We start from the raw sequence: 20244 nt of genomic DNA on the forward strand, positions 1-20244 counted from the left end.
AGCATCCACTTGATCACTCTTATCTTCTGTTCCCTTTGTTTCGTCCCCAGCACCCCATGAGAGACAAGTCCTGAGTGTCCACCTTCTGTACGTCCCTTCCGCCCACCCTGTTCTCTTATTCCACCTTGACAGTAGTTCAGGTCCCCAAACTTCTCACCTGGACAAGGTCTTGAACCTGTTCTCCCTGGCCCTCCTTACTCTATACTCCACATGACTGCAAGAATTATCTTTAAAATATACAGTCTGTACCCATTAGGGTTTTCAATTCTTCACTGGTTAGCTTCAGAATTCTTTTCAGGATGAAATCTGAACGTCAGATCACAGCATTTCAAACCCTTCACGACCTGGTCCCTGATGACTCCCCTGTCGCCACGTTTCCTTACTCCCATCCCTTGACTCTGAGTAGACTTTTGCATGACTTAGTGCTCCCTGGTACTTTGGACATGTGCCTCTGTGGTCCAAAAGGCCTCCTCAATCCCTACCCAATCCCATTTAGGAACCAATGAAGCATATCTATCCCGAAAGGATACATTCAATAGAATCCAGCCTACTTTGCCCCAGGACATCTTGGTCTTCAGCTCTCTTGTTTGGTGTCTTTTCCACCTTCACTATGAGACAACAAGATCCTTGCAAACAGAGCCTGTAAGAAGTGCTAGGCACTGAGCAACAGAATTGAATTTGAAAATAATAATAATAATAATAACAATAATAATAAGAAGAAGATGCAGCCTCTGTTTTTAGGAAAGTGGACAGTTTTGACCAGTAAGAAAGAGCAGTGCTTGTTCAGGCGTCTAGCAGAAGGTTCTAGAACCTGGGGAATCTCTGGCTAGAAAAGTGGTTGCACCAGAAAGAGAAGGCCATGTTTGTGACCTCAAGTGCAACTCTCCCTGGCAACTCCAAGGAATGTTGGTCATATTGAGATACCAGTGTCAACACTACTTAAGACCTCCATAACTGAGGGGGAGGGGATTCTCATCTGACATGAGACACTGCCCTGAGAGTTTCCAGAAGACTTGTTAGTGAGGATATCCTATGGGATTACTTAGGGACTCCCGTAAATATTGTAAAAAAGGCCCTCATTTGTGGGCATATGTGGGTCACACCTGGAAAGATCTGGGAGAGACTGTCAGTCATGAGCTTTTGAGAAACACCTCTGAGACTCGTGTATGGGTACTTATTATGAGACTATGTGAGACATTCCTGGGCTCAAAACATTTGGGGGCCCCTTTGCAGGAGTTAGACATGCCACATGATCACTTCAGGGCAAGATCTTCTAAAACTTGAGAACTTTTTTTTACCCACAGACCCTTGGGCACTGTTTTTTGTTTTTGTTGTTTTGTTTGTTGGTTCATTTTTCATTTTGCAGTGCAAGGGATCTAACCCAGGGTGTGGTGTGCATTTGTACATTCATCTTGATTACCGGGAACCATACCTCTTCCCTACACCTGAATGACAAGCTTATTATTTGGGTCTGTGATTCTTTTGTTGAAGTTATTGTCAAAACTTGCCTGGGAGCACTATTTTGACTGTCTGGTGGCCTTGCATATCACAGTGGGGCTCCCTTAGGCAACAAATCACGTAACTCTTAGAAGCAAGTTTCTGTTCTTAATTTTTGGGGACCTCATTCTTTTTGTCCCCTAGATGTTTACAGAAAGCAACAAACTGGTTGACCTAGGTGAAAAAGGGGTGTTCAGCGGTGCATGTACCGACCATCATGTGCAGGGGCCCTAGGCATCCTGGGCACATCCTCTCTCTGGTCAGCAGCCGGCACATTTCTCTCTCCCTGATTCCAATACCAAACATGTCCACCTGTTGCAGCTTCTTTGCAGGGTTGGGAAGTGTGACTCGGAACCCCATTTAAAACAAAAGATATGAATAAACAATTCATAGAAGAGGAAAAATAAAAGACTACTAAACACTTGGAAGGATGTTCAACTATACTAATAATTTATAAAATGCAGTTTAATACCTATCACCATTTCTATCCATTAAATCAGCATTCAAAAAAAATACTAAGGATATCAGAATGGGCAATGGTGGTAAAAGGGGAGTTTTCATCTGCAACTGGTGACATTTTAAATTGATATAAACTTCTTAGGAAGAAGTTTGGCACCAAACCCTAAAAATGTTCTGCCTTTTCGCCTTGTTACTTTGCTCTTAGGAATCTATCCTAAAGAACAAATCAGACTTATGTGAAAACATATGCATTGAACTGTTATTAGAGCAATCACAAAAGAGAAGTGGAAGCAATCCAATGGACTTAGAAGTCCACTGGACTAGACAAAGGGGAACGAAGGGAAGGGAGGGGTGATGGGAATAGGAAAGACAGTGGAATGAGTCAGACATAACTTTCCAATCCTTATATATGAATACATGACTAGGGTAACTCCACATCATGTACAACCACAAGAGTAGGATTCTAATTAGAATAAGTTATACTCCACATATGTATAATATGTCAAAATATACTCTACTGTCATGTATATCTGAAAAGAACAAATTTTTTAAAATTTTTTAAAAAAGAAGTAGAAGCAATCATATTTAACAAAAAGATAATTATTAAATAAGTGAGTCACAAATATGATGGAATGTTAACTAATATTAAATGTTTCAAACAGTTATTACATGAAGAATTGCTTAGAATGCAACATTAAGTGGGGGAAACACAGGGTCCAAAAACACACAAAGAGATTATCTGAAAAAAGACCTGACTCCAAACCATAAAGCAATCTCGCAACTGAATAAAAAGATAATCCAATTAAAATAGGCAAAAGATCTAAATAGACACTTCACAAAAGAAGATATGCACATGGCCATTAAGCGCAGAAAAAGATGTTCACCCTCAACAGTCATCAGGGAAATGCAAATTAAATTAGTGAGATGCCACTACACACCCACTAGAATGTCTGAAAATGAAAAGATGAACAACACCAAATATTACAAAATGTGGAGCAACTGGAAATCTCATTGAATGCAGGTAGAAGTTTAAAATTGTCCAACAACTTTGGAGAATAGCTTGGCAGGTTGTCATGAAGTTAAATACATTCTTACCACATAACTCATCCATCCCATTCCTAGATATTCAACCGATAGAAATTACAAAACATAGGTCCACAAAAAAATTCTTAAATATGAACAGCTTTATTCATAGTAACCCAAAACTGTCAGCAGCTCAAACATTCACCAACAGATGAGTGGGTTAACAAAGTGAGGTTCCAACAAAGAATGGATTATTACTCAACAATCAAAGGAATAAGACAACAACATGGAAGAATCTCAAAAATATCACACTAAGAAAAAGAAGCTGCACATACATTATATGGCTATGTCCATCTATATAAAATCATGGAACAAACTATAATAGTGCTTACCTGGGGTTGGGTGAAGAAGGGTAACAAAGATCAGCTGGGGAGGAACTTTCTGGAGTGCAAAAATGTTATCTATCTTGGCTGTGATGTCATTAAAACTTGGTGAATTACACATTTAAAGGAGTTGCATTTTATTTTATTTGATCTCAAAGTTTTTTTTTTAAGTTTTAAAAATGATACAGAAACTCTCAGTAAAAGATGTCATATCAATGGTGTGCACTTTTCATAGGATGCTGCTAAATGATAGTGAAGGAAAAAAGGGGGACCTGATTTTGAAGATGTGGGCAAGCAGGAAATCAGAAGCAAATTCAATAACTCACCCAGTGGAGTGATGGGGTTCCTAAGAGTATATTCACTAGGTATTTGGCCATAAAAGGAAGGCTGGGGACTCAGACTGGCCAAATGTGAGCAAGGGAAGGAGTGAGGTGGTAGGAGTGCAGGGACTACAAAATAATCAATTGCTAATTCTTGTAGGTGGAATGGTCTATTCCTATGCCCCACTACACTGTGAAATTATCAAAGAAATAATATCTGCTGAATAGAAGAACCCATAAATGACTTAGGACAATGACTAAAAACATAGCCTGACCTTGGCACCTTATTGTAAAATTTCAGAATACTATGGATGAAGATAAATCCTAAAAGCTTCCAGTGAGTGAAAAATAAGTCATCTACAAGGGAACCAGAATCAGTTTGACCTCTGACTTCTCATAAGCAATGCAAGTGATGATTAGCTCAATGTTCTGAGAGCAAATAACCCTAAACCTAGAATACTATACCTGACAAAAGTATCAATGGTGTTACAGTTGAATATGTAAGGACTCGAAAAATTTACCTCCTTCACACAAGGTTGTTGGAAGACACTTGATGCGCTGTAACCAAACAGAAATCTGGAAAAAGTGGAACGTGGGATCTACAAAAGAAGAAGAAGAAGAAGAAGAAGAAGAAGAAGAAGAAGAAGAAGGAGGAGGAGGAGGAGGAGGAGGAGGAGAAGAAGAAGAAGAAGAAGAAGAAGAAGGAGAAGAAGGAGAAGAAGGAGAAGAAGGAGAAGAAGAGAAAAGAAAAGAAAAGAAAAGAAAAGAAAAGGAAAAAAAAAAGAAAAGAAAAGAAAAGAAAGAGAGGAGGCAAGTTCTGTGTAGCAAGACCAGGAACAAGAAGTCTAGATTGGAGTAGACAAAGACCCTGGGAGGAAGGAAAGTCTCAGGAATCAATAATTTCAAAACTTCAACTGATCAGATGGAAAAGTTGGGGTGCAATAGAAAATTTGATAAAGACAAAGAAAAAAAAAAAAAAAAACCAGGCAAATGTACAGAGAGCTGTTCAAGACATCCTTACAACTCTGGTTGACTAAGTCATGATGCAGGGACAATGAAAAAATTGCCATTCATTGATATTTAACTTTTCACATGAACCTGTGTGAAAAATGGAAAACTTAATTGCTACAGAACAGCACGTAAATATTGACATTTAAAAAGTCAAAGCACCATTGACAGAAGTTGATCTGGGGAATGTGGGAAGGTTGAAAAACATGTGGGGGTGTCTATATCCTCCATGTAGAAAATGAAGTGCCACAATAATGGTGCAGAGTTTATGGAACAAGGTTTTTAAAAAGATAAAAATTTGTTACAGCAAAAAGTAACCAGCAGAGGAATTACAACTACAAGGGAGGTGAAGACAGAGGAACCTTACCATGACAGCAGGAAGTCTAGTGTATAATGTCCAACATTGATAAGCAGGAAATGGTGGTAGACCTGGGTCATATGGAGCTACAGACTGACATAACCACCAGAAGAAAATACCAGAAGTGGAGAGGTATTCAAGATGACATATTAGAGGAGGTTGCTTTCCTGGCTGCTCTGTGGTATAAAACCAAGAAAGCAAAAAAAAAAAAAAAAAAAAAAAAAAAAACCAGAATGAATCAAACATCATTGTCCTATGTAAATGTATGATTATGCAAGTGATATGCTGTTATTTCATGTACAAACAGAAACAACATGTATCCCATTTGTTTACAATAAAAATAAATTTAAAAAATAAAAAAAATTTAAAAATTAAAAAAAAAAGAAAGCAGACAGGCAGTTTCTCAACAAGTGAGGGACTGGAAACCTTCAGGGATACTATAAGTCCACAGGGTAGAAACTCTACTGTCTCAGATCTATACTGTTAGATGAGTAGACACTCAAACAACATGAAAAGGCAAGAGACTAAATTGTTCCAAACTAACCAAGATACTCCAGTAACAGAATCCGCCAACACATAAGTGGAAGAAACGTCAGAGAAGGAGTTTAGAATGTACATAGTTAAACTGATCTGCAAAATAAAGGACAGTATAAGAATGAAATCAGAGAGAAAATACAGGAAGTGAAAGATCACTTCAATAAAGAGATAGACATTCTGAAAAACAAAACAAGCAGAAATCCTCTAAATGAAGGTACCAAGAAACTAAATTAAAAATTCAATTGAAAGCATCACCAACAGATTAGATCACTTGGAAAATAAAGTTTCAGGCAATGAAGACAAAATTTTTAATCTTGAAAATGAAGTTGACTATGGAGAAAAGATAAGAATTTCCAAGAAGCACAGGACAACCTGAAAAGACCAAATTTAAGATTTATTGGAATAGATTAAGGCTTGGAGATATAAACGAAAGGAACGCACAATATTTCAATAAAATAATATCAGAAAATTTTCCAAACTTAAACAATGAAATGGAAAAACAAATACAGGATGACTACAAGACCCCAAATATACAAAATTACAACAGACCCACACCAAGGCACATTATTATGAAAATGCCTAACATACAGAATAAGAATAGGATTTTAAAACCTGCTAGAGGAAAATAGCAAGTAACATTTTGAAGGAAAACAATCTAGATTTCAGCTGATCTCTCAACCCAGGCTCTCAAAGCTAGGAGGTCTTGAAATAATATGTACTAATCTTCAAAAGAAAATGGATAACAATCAAGAATAATATACACAGCAAAATTAAGTTTCATAATTGATGACAAAATAAAAATCTTCCATGATAAACAAAAGTTACAAGAATTCACAACTATAAAACCTGTACTACAGAACATAGTCAATAAGATATTTCATGAAGAAGAAATGAAAAATAAAAAGGAAAATCAGCAAAGGAAGGAACTACATTGAAAGAACAGTGAATCAATGGTGAAACAAATTCAAATTAAAAACCATAAATAAATCAAATGACAGGGAATAAAAATCATATCTTAATAATAACATTGAATGTAAATGGCTCAAATTCATCAATCAAAAGACATAGATTGGCAGATTGGATTAAAAAACAAGACTCAACAATATGCTGTTTCCAAGAGACTCTCCTCATAGGCAAAAACATCCACAGACTGAAGGTAAAAGGATGGGAAAAACCATATCATTCCATGGATCTCATAAACATGCAGGAGTTTCTATCCTCCTATAAGATGAAGTTGATTTTAAGTCAAAGTTAATCTGAAGGGACAAAGAAGGACATCTCATACTGCTTAAGGGAATTATACAAGAACAAGAAATAACAATCATAAATATTTATGCTCCAAACAATGGAGCATCTACACACATCAAACAAACCCTTCTCAATTTCAAGAAGCAAATAGACCACAGCACAATAATACTGGGTGACTTTAACACACTCCCTCACCATTGGATAGATCCTCCAAACAAAAACTAAATAAAGAAGCTATAGAACAAAAAAAAATATGATTAATAATTTAGACTTAACAGACATACATAGAATATTTCATCCATCAAGGACTGAATAAGCTTTCTTCTCAGTAGCATATGTATCCTTCTCAAAAATAGACTATATCTTAGGCCACAAAACAACTCTTAGCAAATACCAAAAAATAGAGATAATAACTTGCATCCTAACAGCTCAAAATGGAATGAAATTAGAAATTAATGATAAAATTAAAAATAGAAACTAACATCTGGAGATTAATAATACACTATTAAATGATGAATGGATAGCAGAATAAATCAGAGATGAAATAAAAAATACTTAGAGGTAAATGAGAATAGTGATGCAACATATCAAAATCTCTGGGACACTAGAAGGCAGTGCTAAGAGGAAAGTTCATTGCACTGAGCTCATTCATTTAAAGAATAGAGAGTCAACAAATAAATAACCTAACATTACATCTCAAAACCCTAGAAAAAGAAGAACAAATCAATACCAAAAGCAGTAGAAGACAGGAAATAATTAAATGAGAGCTGAAATCAATGAAATTGAAACAAAAGAAACAATCCAAAAAATTGACAAAACAAAAAGTTGGTTCTTTGAAAATATCAATAAAATTGATGAACCTTAGCCAAGTTAACAAAAAGAGTGTGAAAACTCAAATTACTACAATTCTCAATGAAAAAGGAAATATCATAATGAACACTACTGAAATACAGATAATAATTAGAACCTATTTTGAAAATTTATACTCTAACAAAATAGAATATATTGAAGACATCAACAAATTTCTAGAGACATATAACCTACCAAAATTGAATCAGGAGAACAGAAAATTTAAACAGATCCATTTCAAGCAATGAAATTGAAGACACCATCAAAAACCTACAAAGAAAGAAAAGCCCAGGACCAGATGGATCTCAGCTGAGTTCTACCAGACCTTCAAAGAAGAACTAATACCAATCCTTCTCAAGTTATTACATGAAATAGAAAAGGAGGAAACTGTTCTAAACTCATTCCAAAACCAGACAAAGACACATCAAGGAAAGAAAATTTCAGACCAAAATCCCTGAGGAACATGGATGCAAAAATTCTTAATAAAATACTGGCAAATCACATACAAAAACATTAAAAAGAGTGCACCATGATCAAGTGGGGTTCATCCCAGGGATGCAAGGTTCAACATGTGGAAATCAATAAATGTAATTCATCACATCAATAGATGCATAAAAAGCATTTGACAAAATACAACATTCATTCATTTTCAAAACACTAGAAAAACTAGGGATAGTAGGAACGTACCTCAACATTTAAAAGCTATATATGTTAAACCCAAGACCAGTATCATTCTAAATGGAGAAAAAATGAAAGCATTCCCTCTAAAAACTGGAACAAGTCAGGGATGCCCTTTCACTGCTTTTATTCAACATAGTCCTGGAAACTCTAGCCAGAGCACTTAGACAGAAGGAAGAAATTAAAGGGATACAAATAGGAAAAGAAGATCTCAAATTATCCCTATTTGCCAATGACATCATTCTATTTTTAGAAGACCCAAAAAAACTCCCCCCAAAACTTCTGCAATTCATAAATAAATTCAGCAAAGTAGCAGGATATAAAATCAACACCCACAAATCAAACATGTTCCTGTACAGCAGTGATGAATCAACTGAACAAGAAATTAAGAAAACTATCCCATTCACAATAGCCTCAAAGAAAATAAAATATTTGGGAATCAATCTAACAAAAGAGCTAAAAGACCTCTACAATGAAAACTACAGACCACTAAAGAAAGAAATTGAAGACCTTAGACAATAGAAAGATCTCCCATGCTCTTGGATATGTGGAATTTAATATTGTCAAAATAGCCATACTTCCAAGAGCACTATACATATTTAATACAATTCCTATTAAGGTTCTGATGACATGTTTCACAGAAATAGAAAAGGCATTCATGAAATTCATTTGGGAAAATAAGAAGCCCAGAATTGCCAAAGCAATCTTCAGCAAGAAAAGTGAAACAGGAGGCATCACAATACCAGACCTTAAATTATACTACAGAACTATAATAACAAAAACAGCATGGTATTGGCACAAAAACAAACATGAAGACCAAAGTTACAAAATAGAAGACACGGAGACAAACCCACATAAATACAGTTATCCCATATTAGACAAAAGTGCCATAAACATACATTGGAGAAAAGATAGCCTCTTCAACAAATGGTGCTGGGAAAACTGGAAATCCAAATGTAGCAAAATGAAATTAAACCCCCATCTCTCACCCTGCATAAAACTCAACTCAAAGTGGGTCAAGGACCTAGGTATTAGACCAGAGACCCTGTGCCTACTAGAAGAAAATATTGGCCCAAATCTATATCATGTTGGCTTCAGAACTGAGTTCTTCAATAAGTCTCCTAAAGCACAAGAAGTAAAATCAAGAATCAATAGGATGGCATCAAACTAAAAAGTTTCTTCACAGCAAAGGAAACAATCAAGAACAATGTAAACAGAGAGCCTAAAGAATGGGAGAAAATCTTTGCCACCTGCACTTCAGATAAAGTATTAATCTCCAGGATACATAAAGAACACAAAAAACTTAACATAGCACAAAGAAAACAAATAACCCAATTAATAAATGGGCAAAGGAACTGAACAGAACTTCACAGGAGAAGAAATACAAATGGTCAACAAATACTTGAAAAAATATTCAACATCATTAGCAATTAGAGAAAGGCAATTTAAAACTACACTGTGATTTCATCTCACTCCAGTCAGAATGGCAACTATCAAGAATACAACTAATAATAAATGTTTGTGAGGATGTGGAGGAAAAGGTACATTCATACATTGATGCTGGGACTGCAAAATGGTGCAACCACTCTGGAAAATGGTAAGTGATTCCTCAGAAAACTTGGAATGGAATCACCATTTGACCCAGCCATCCCACTCCTCAGTTTATACCCAAAGGACTTAAAATTAGCATACTACAGAGATACAGCCACATCAAAGTTTACAGCAGTTCGATTCACAATATCTAAGCTATGGAACCAATCTAGGTACCCTCCAATAGATGAATGGATAAAGAAAATGTGGTACATATACACAATAGAATATTACTCAGCCATAAGAAGGATGAAATAAAGGCATTCACCAGTGAAAGGATGGATCTGGAGACTATCGTGCTAAGTGAAATAAGCTTATCCCAAAAAGCCAAAGATCAAATGTTCTCTCCGATATGTGGGTGCTGACTCACAATAGACAGAGGAGGAGGGAGGACTGGAGGTTCACTGGATTGGGGCAGGGGGAACAGAGGGAAGGGAGGGGAAATGGGAATGGGAAAGACAGTAGAATGAATGGGACATACCTTTCCTGTGTTCTTATATGGATACACGACCAGTGTAACTCCACATCAGTACAACCACAAGATGGGAAATTAAACACCACATATGTATGATGTATCAAAATACACTCTACTGACATGTATTACTAAAAAGAACAAATAAAAAAGAAAATAAATTTTTTTAAAAAAGAAGAAAATACCAGAAGCACTAAAAGCAGATGCCTCTGAGCATGAGGACTGGGGATAGAAGGAGGGAGGCGACAGGCTGCTTCTCGTCCCAAGTCCTCTGTGCTTGGCATTTTTATTAACCATGTGCACAGTGTATTACTTCACTAAACCTAAAAACACATTGAAAACAACTGTGCACAGCATATGGTTCCTGATATTGTAGAACAAATAGAAATAAATTTATAGAAAAAAAGACTTGAAGGAAAAACAGTAGTTATGTCTGGGTGCAGGTTTTACGATGCTATTTACCCTCTTCTTTACACCCTTCCATTTTTCCAAATTTCCCACAATAAGCATACATTATTTTTATGAACAAGGGGATAATGTCATATATAAAAAATCAGAAGCATATTTAGGAACATGTTGTAAATTTTTAGACATGAAATGAAGGAAACAAAATTGGATATAAACATAGATTCAATTAAGCGTGTACATGAAAGAGAAAGAGTTAAGAAAATATTAACAATGATTATCTTGATGGTGAAATCATAGGTGATTTTTTTTTCCCATCTTATCTTTCCTTTCCTTCCAATTGTTTTTTCCTTAATAAGAATGCATTAAATCAGGTTTGGCTGCAGAACTAAATCTGATCTCTCTATTGGCTTCAGATCAAAATAATTAGGTAATGGCTCCGTATGGTGCCAGGCACCTAGAAAGCCCTCAGTGAACACTTGTGGCTTTAACGGAACTGAATGTAATGAGGTTTGCTGGTGGCTGCTTCCAACTGAGCCCGTTCAGCTTCAGTCACTCAATCAACATTTACGAGTGCCTGCTGTGTCTAGTGACCTGCACCAGAGACTTAGCGTGGGTGTTAGATGTGGAGGATGCATCTGACTTTATTGTGTGGCAGCCCAGTTTGCTGAAGAGAAGGGACACCCACATATGAAAACAGGTGGATGACGTGCCCAAGCTGCATCAAATGGCTCCCTCTAGGCTGAAGGAATGGCCAACTCCACCCTAGAAATCCTTGGTGGAGTCCTAGTTGGCAGCCTCTCCTATCTGTTCCTGCTCCTCTTTCCATCTCCCCATGTCCACTGGCCATACAGCCAGGCTAATGCCAACAGAGTTCCCAGAAGCTAGCTCCCCCCTTCCCCAGTCCCAGGAGGTGAGGGTCTTCCAAAATGTCCCAGATGAGGATGAATGGTAACAATCACCTCAGGTTCTTTATCATTCAACTACACTTGACTTTAGGAGAGCACCTGAGCTCTCTCCGAAATGCTGTCCAAAGGAAGGATGGAGAATTAGAACTGGGTTCTCTGGACAAGCAATCCATCTCTCCATCATTGGATAAAAGAGAAACAAGCCACAAGAATTTCTGGCTGTCCAGCCAAATTTGCTAATTCCCAAAAGACCATCAAAAACAAGAAATGCCTGGCACATGCATGGATGCTTAGCGGTCTGTATGTCAAGCTTCAGAACATGGCCCGGCTGTCCCTATCTCCACCCACGATTACATCAGAACCAAAGTAAATCCAATAGCAAGATGTTACATTGAAATCTTTGTCTGAGGCACCATGACACAGTAGACATGATAGGAAAGAGTATTGTGAATGTGCTGAAGGAGTAACCTTGGGTGAGAAAGTCGCTAGAGAGGGCAGGCAGAGAGCCCCCTAAAGACCTACAGCCACGCCCAGGAGAGAGCACCAGCAACCAAGAGGGCATCTTCCCAGACTGTCAATCCAGTAAGAGCTTCCCTGCCTCTCTCATCTCTTCTCACCTGCCTGCTGCAACTCCAAAGAGGTGCAATTCTGACTGAGGAGCCAAAGGAAGAGGAATTGATTAAAAGGAAAAGGAGGTGGAGGAAGAAGAGGAAGAGGAAGAGAAGGAAGAGGAGGAGGAGGAGGAAGAGGAAGAGAAGGAGGAGGAGGGGAAACCTACCAGCCCATCCCTTCACCAACCGCAGGCTTCCAGCTCACAGTATCCCTAGCTATTGGGTTGTAGAGTTTTGATATTGCATGGGCTTGAGCATTCTAATTTCCAGATTCAGATAATGTTTGTCGACTCAAGAGTGACTGTAGGACTCTTTTATCACTTAAGAGTGAACAGAAAAGTCATGGAACTGGAGGAGTTTATATCCAGGGGGTAGGGAGGGACTTTCCTCCACAAATACATTTGAAAATTAACACACAAATTCATGGAAATGAAAATAGTATTGCTTTATAATTGCATCTCAGAGGTCTTGATTATTCAGTCAATACCATCTGCTCTGCTGTAGGAGCCGCTGCCCTTCCAAAACCTTCACTGCACTCAGTTCCAACCTCTATACAGAGGCATAGGCTGGCCAGTGAAAACGCTCAAAGGAACAGACAAAGATATTCCAGAGATAGTGAGAAGCATCATAAATGCAGGAAACTCTACCAAAAAAGGCATAAGGTCATTTGACCAGCCATGTCTGTGCTCAGGACATGGATATTCTGCAATACCAAAACAGGAGTTTCAGAAAGTTCTACCAGCTGTACCAGCTGCACCAAAAGGAAATAATTATGGATAAAATCATGGTTTGGGGATGGAGGTGATGAAATGAATCTTTTCCTGACTACTTCCCCTGTGACAGTAACTTTTACACACCTCATCTCATTTCATCTTTGCCACTTGATATCATGCAAGGCAATGCCATTATACCCATTTACAGATGGGACACTGGTACTCATAAGAGTTAAGTGCGTTAGGTCAGGGTTTGCTTGTAGTGTCCATCCGCCTCCCACCACACAGGGCTGCCTCCCTATATTGCTAAATATTTAGATGGTGACTAAATGGGCAATGTGCTCTCAGGGATTGTGAGTGGCTTAGCTGATAGTTCGACAAGGGACACCAGAAAACCAGTTGATGAGGATAGTGTGCTAGGCAGCCAAATCCAGAACACAGTTCCCAGCCAAGGGACTCCTACCCATAGCCCCTTGCTGAAGAGAACAGGTCCCAGACCCCTGCCCTCACCCTCAACCAGAGTACTGATTGATCAAGGGCTCCCCACCTGTATGTGAGCCAGAGACCTAGGAAGGAATTGGGAACAAAATCTGTACCAAATGGGAACAACGGGGATTAACCAAAGCAATCGGGTTCTCTCCCAGTGCAGGGCCAGAGGTAGAAAATAGTTGTGGGAGTAGAAACTAAAAGAAGCACACCGGAAGAGTCCCTGTGCAGATGCAGGAGTAGGCAGATCCTGGAGAGAGGAGAAGCCACGAGATGGAGAGAAGAGGTCTGCAAAAGAAGGCGTCAGTTCTCGGCAGTAGAAGCGACAGAAGTGTAAACAGAGGAGTTGAATCTCCAAACTGGCAAAGAGTCAGACACAACAGGCTATCAGGTCCTAAAGCTCCACAGAGCTTCCAGTCCCTCAACCCTAACCCAACGCCCAGGAGGCCTGGCAATCCTGCTGTTCTCACCTTGACATGAGATGCCTGCCTTCCTTTAAAGCAAGCCACAAACTGTCACCCATGGATCACACCCAGCCTGTGCCTGTTCTTATAAATAAAACTCTAATCAACAAATTTATTTATTTATTTTATTTATTTATTTATTTATTTTTTTGCAGTGCTGGGGATTGAACCCAGGGCCTTGTGCTTGCAAGGCAAGCACTCTACCAACTGAGCTATCTCCCCAGCCCGCCTAATCAACAATTTTAAAATTGCAATAACAACACGGTCAAAATCATCCAATTACAATATTGTCTATAGCTACTTTTGCACCACAATGACCAAGTCCAATAGCTGGGACAGATATCATAACCAAGAAAATCTCAAATAATTGCTATCTGATTCTTTACAGAATAAGTTTGTCATCAGATAACACTGAGACTAAGCTCTTTCAATAAGCCACTGTTCTCAATCCTTGACCCGCAAAAATCTCACTTAACTCTCACAAATGCCCCTGGGAGAATGACCCAGTTCTCTCACTGTCCAAATTTTACAGACGAGGCAGGAAAAAGGCCTAGAAAGGTTAAAATAATTTGCTCTAGGTCATAAGTGGTAAGGAGAATTCGAACTCAGAACCTGAGCATGGAGTGTGTTCTAGGGAGTCCAGAGCTGCAGCCCCCATTCACTCCATGGACCAGGATAATAAACACCTGGTGAGAGTACAAACGCTTTTATGTCAGAAACATAAAAACCCAAAAAAGATGGTTCTGAAAGGATTGACTTTACATTTTTTACCTGTAATATTAATATCAAGAAGTTTTCAGCCATGTCAAGTATGTGTGGTACAGTGATCCACTGGGCTGTGATTGATTGGCAGGTGGTGACTCGCTGATTCAGGCAGAGCCGTACAGAGGATGGTGGGCATCTCGGAGGTTGTGATCCTTGGCAGGAATGTCAGCGCCAGCAGAGCTTCTCCTATATTGAGATGAGCTAAAGAGCCACTCCTTAGAACCAAGACTATGACACAGATATCCTGGGAAGGAATGAGCAGTCCTCTCCACCACCTGGGGGAAAGCAGGAGTTAGCTACTAAGATCAAAGCACAGTCGGGGAAAAATGAGGAGGTTCATGAGTTCTTGATTTCTACTTTCTCTTACAAGATCCATCAGTCTAAGGTTTGATTCTTGTTTAAATCAGGGGACGCATAAGTGACAAGCAAGTATTTTACAGTTGATGGCACAGATACTAGTCAGACAGAAGAGGTGCCTGGCCATAGCAAACATAGAAGGTCCTGGAGATCCCTGGTCAGGTGTTAACCCTCCAGTGACCAGGTCATGCCAAAGTAGGACAGGTGTAGGACTAAGTAGGACTAAGTGTGTTAGTCAGGTTTTAGTTACTGTAATAAATGCCTGAAATAATAAACTTATAACAAGAAAAGGTTATTTGGGGCTCAGAGTTTTATAAGTTTCAGTCCATGATCAGTTGGGCCTGTTGCTTTTAGGCCGGTGGTGAGGCAGCACATCATGGCTGGAGCACAGGGTAGAGCAAAGTTATCCACAGCAAGCCAAAGGGCAAAAGAAAAAAAAAAGAGGAAGAGACAAGGGTCCCAGAACTTCTCTTGAGAGCACAACTCCAGTGACCCAAGACCTCCCAATAGGCCCCAACTCTAAAAGATTTCATCCCTTCCTAATAGTGCCAAGCTGGCAACCAAGCCTTAACACATGGGCCTTTGGAAGATACTCCGAATCTGAATATAGCAGAGGGAACCAAGGAGGCTGATAGCAGCCACCTACCAGCTGGATGAATGGACTCCCTCCCCCACAACCCCCTACCCACTACCCCTACCACACTTTTTCTTTTTCAGTGGTGCTGGGGATCAAACTCAGGGCCTCATGCTTGCTAGGCAAGCACTCTACTACCAAGCCATGCCCCTAGTTCTTTTAATTTTATTCTAAGACTGGGTCTCACTAAGTTGCCCAGGCTGGCCTCAAACATGCAATCCTCCTGCCTTAGCCTCCTGAGCAGCTGGGTTACAGGCGTGCATCACTACATCTGGCCCAGGATGTCACATTTTTTACTTACAGTATGGTCAGACCTGTGTGTCTCAGGTGAACATCAACTCTGAGTGGAAATACTCATCCTCTTTGACCCTGAAGATCCTCTAGACTCGTGTTTGGCAGACACACCCCATCATACAGACACACACTCCCGATCATCTGAATCACCTCAGGTGCTGGTTTAAGATGCCCCTTTCTGGCCTCCTCGCTAGAGTCCTGCATTTTCACAGTCCTCATAACCCTTGTGACCTGAAAGGGTCAGGAGGTAGGCATCCAGCCCAGGCTTCCCAAACATCTCAGCAATAAGAAACAATGCCTGAGCCCGCCCTGGCCCTTCTGAGGCAGAACCTCCAAGACAGCAGCGCTGGCACCTGGATTGCCCAGGGGACACTGGTCATCGGCAGAGTGTGGGCACACCCGTTCCATGTTAGAGGAAAGTGAAGGCTTACAGAGAGGAGGTGGCTTTCCAAAGCCCCACAGTGGGGAAAGTGGGACCAAGATCTCCCACCCCTCAGGAAACCAGTGCCCATGAGATAGTGCGGATTTATCAACCCCCCACTAACCCTCCTCACAGGTAAGCATTTGTGAGGGGAGTACTTTGACTCTTACTTTACGAGGAGCCCGGAACAGGTAAAGTGACTTCTCCAGGGTCCACCAGCTCACACCCGGTAGAGCAAAGATTCAAAGCAGGGCCCTTCTGCCCCCAGCTGCAGGCTTCCACTTCCTCTGCTGCCCCAGAATCTCTCCCAGCAGGTTCCCGGCACGATTCAAACTCACCTGAGAGAAGTGAGTATGTTTCCCCTTAGTTACTGACGTAAAAATAAGAAGCCTGGTCAAACTACACCCTTGGGCAAACTCCTGCACGATTCCTTAGTTTCCTCCCGCCTTCTAGAAGGGTCTTCACAGTTTCTATTTATAGTTGACCCAGAGAGCACTGATTCTCTTCCTCTTTGGGCTCCTGACACCCCTATCATTAGACTATCCTGACTCTGATACTGAGTGTGGGTATGGTGGGGATTAAAAAACTTTCTGCTGGTTACCCCAAAAGCCTTGATAACATCACACCATCTTTCACTGGCCGTGCTAAGAGAAAACCACTTCCTCTCCTCTCTCCTGAGCTGCTCACATATTTAAAAGAAAAATGCCAGACCTCAGCTGTGTTGAATTCATTGCCTCTTCAGCTGATCTCTTCTCCTCCAGTCCATGGTGGGAATGGCAAAGGCAACCAGTCATTCTGTGCCAAAAGTAAGGTCCCTTCTCAGGTAAGACACCCTCACAGTATGGGTACCACCACACCCGCACGGTGATTTCTGAAGGCCACCCCCTTGGGCTCAGTCTCTTTCATCCTGAAGGCTGAAATCCTTTCAGTGTGTCCAGACCCACCTCTGTGGTCAGTGGTCATGCTTGAAAGCCATCTAGAAATAGTGCCTGAATTGCCCTTAACAGCCATATTCTCATAGTCTTCGCTAAGCATGATATCTTCCATAAATGATTCATGGGAGAATCCTAAGTGCATTTTATTTTCTAATAACCATCTCTCTCTGCCAGTCCATTATAGATGAACTAAGATATGGAAGAATGGTGAACTCTCATGAAAGATTATCCTCTGTGTGCCCAAAATGACCACCCTGACCTTAGCGATATTAATCCCTGGCCCCGTGTTGTTGAACATGTCATAGACATCCTCAGGTCACTGGAACTAAATACACTGGCTCAGTGTAATTTTGTATCTGCATTAAGCAACCTGTATGTATGGTTTAATCATGAGTAAGAACATGCAGACATAAATCAGAACTTTTGTATGCCAGAATTAAAAGGCCAATGAACTATCCAAAGGTCATCTAATCCCTTCCAAAGGCATTCCAGGCAGATTCAAATGCAACCTCTTGCTGGAAAAAAATATGTATATATCACCCCCAGAAACATGCCAAGCTTTTTCGGTCCGTTAATTGATGTTTAGCAGGTCCTAGGAAGGTCCTCACACTGTTGTGATGGATTTCCTTCTTTTTCTTTAGTGCAGATAGAGAACAGGCCACCAACTGAATAAACTGGTCTGCCATCAGTAAATTATAAGACCCTGCCTGTGTTTACACTTCTATTCTCCATCAAGGGATCTGTTTATTTAATTGATGGCCTCTGCCTTTTTTAAAGGTTACCCTGGTATTTAGCAGGGTGTTCATAGAGCCTGATAAATTATAGCTGCGTGTACTCTGCTCCCCCCTGCCACACCATCATACAGGTGCAAACCCCTGCAGCCTAGACTCCTTTCACTCTGCTCAGCCTAAATTGCTTACCGCCACAGAAAGTCACCTGTGAGCTGCTAATTGACAAATTTGATGATCTCATCTTTGTTCTGATATGGCTTGAACTCCTGAAGACATTTATCTGAGAGGCTCTTGAAGGAACCAGGGATGTACAGCCCAGAGGAAAATATGCCCGAGGGAACAGAAGTCTGGTTTCGGGGATTGGATTTGCTTGGAATGCCCCTGTATCCGTCCTATGCCACAGTGGCTTCAGACAACACACATTTATTATTTTTCAGTTCTGGGTCAGACCTCCCTAAATCAAGGATCCTCAAGACCTCTCTCGGGGCTCTAGGGGAAAATCCGTTTTCCTGCCTTTTCCAGCATCTGGTGGCACCTGCATTCCATGGCTTGTGGCCCCTTCCATGTTCAAAGTCAGCAATGGCCGGTCAAGTCCTTCTCACAGTGTATCACTGACACTGATTCTTTTCCTTCCCTCTTCCATCTCTCAAGGACTTTTGTGACTATGTTGGAGTCACTGATATAATCCAGATTAATCTCCCTATTTTAAAGTCATCTTGGAAGTGACCTTAATTCCATCTGCACCTTTAACTTCCCCTTTCCATGTAGCACAACATATTTTAAGGGTTAGAATGAGGACATTTTTGAGAAACCATGACTACAACCCCTAACTGTAGGGTTTAGGGCCTTTAGAAGTTACTGAGAGTCCAATTCCAATCCAGTCCAAAAGTTCAGAAAATAAAGAACTTTTTAATAGTTACAGCTGCCTAAAGGTAGAACTCAGGAGTCTGAGGCAGGAGGATCATGTGTTCAAAACCAACCTCAGCAACTTAGCAAGGCCCTAAGCAACTCAGCAAGACCCTGTTTCTAAATATAATATTTTTTAAAAGGCTGGGAATGTGACTCAGTGGTTAAACGCCCCTGGGTTCAATCCCTAGTACAAAATAAATAAATAAATAAATACTGTATTCCGGGTTCTCAGAGGGCTTCAAGAATACACCAAAGAGCCACTTCATCCTAAACACACGTCAAGCACCGGGGTAAGCACTTGTGATTTCTTATGTCAATCTCCACAAGAGTCCTACTAAACAAAAGTTATAATTTTAGAGGAGAGCAATGTAATACACCCAGGTGAAAATCCCACTTCTGCCTGATAGTTGCTGCATGATCTCAGGCAGGTTACTTAGCCTCACCATCTCGGTTCCCCCATCTGTGAAATGGGTAGAACAATGGATATGGGCCCCTCAAGGGATCGTTATGAAGATTAAACGTGACAACGGCAGCATCAAATTCATTGGTTTGTTGAATATTGTATGAAATGAGTCTGCTCATTATAAAATTCCAGACCTCTCCCTATAGTTCAGCTTAGCAGGATATAGTGGGCTCCTCAGCTCTCTGTCCAGCACCTGGAAGCCTCCTCCAGAAGCCAGGGTTCTGGGTATCAGGCAGCCATATTTTCCCTTGTCCCTGACCTCTTGGCCATGACTGAACCAGAAGTGGCCCCCTGACTAGCTGCACTGATAGATGTTAGCTCCTGTCATTTGGAACCAGGCCCCTGACAGACATTTGAGCTCAGTCTCAGTGGGCTGTTTGTCTTGGACTGGGTGCTGTGGGGCATTCACTCTGCGATATGCACTAAAGAGCAGGAAAAAAAAAAAAAAAACAGTCTTGAGAGAGAAGATGCAGCAGAGGCCCAGAAGGGATATGAGGAGAGAAGGAGAGACCAGGCCGCTCTCCCAGTCATCCCTCCCCTCCTGAACCTGCCCCAATCCCATTCAATGGTGTCCTTGAAACACCTTGTGTCCCTCTGTTTCAGTGGCCATGAGTGGCTACTTGCAGGCTGTGGGAGCTGGAAGAGACCTTCATCTCCTCTTTTCACCCAAGACTTGCTCGGGTACTGAGCTATGGCAGAGCCAGGACCAGTACCCAGAATCTTCTG

The sequence above is a fragment of the Sciurus carolinensis genome, chromosome 2 (genome assembly GCF_902686445.1).
Source record: "Sciurus carolinensis chromosome 2, mSciCar1.2, whole genome shotgun sequence".
In the NCBI taxonomy this organism is placed as follows: Eukaryota; Metazoa; Chordata; class Mammalia; order Rodentia; family Sciuridae; genus Sciurus; species Sciurus carolinensis.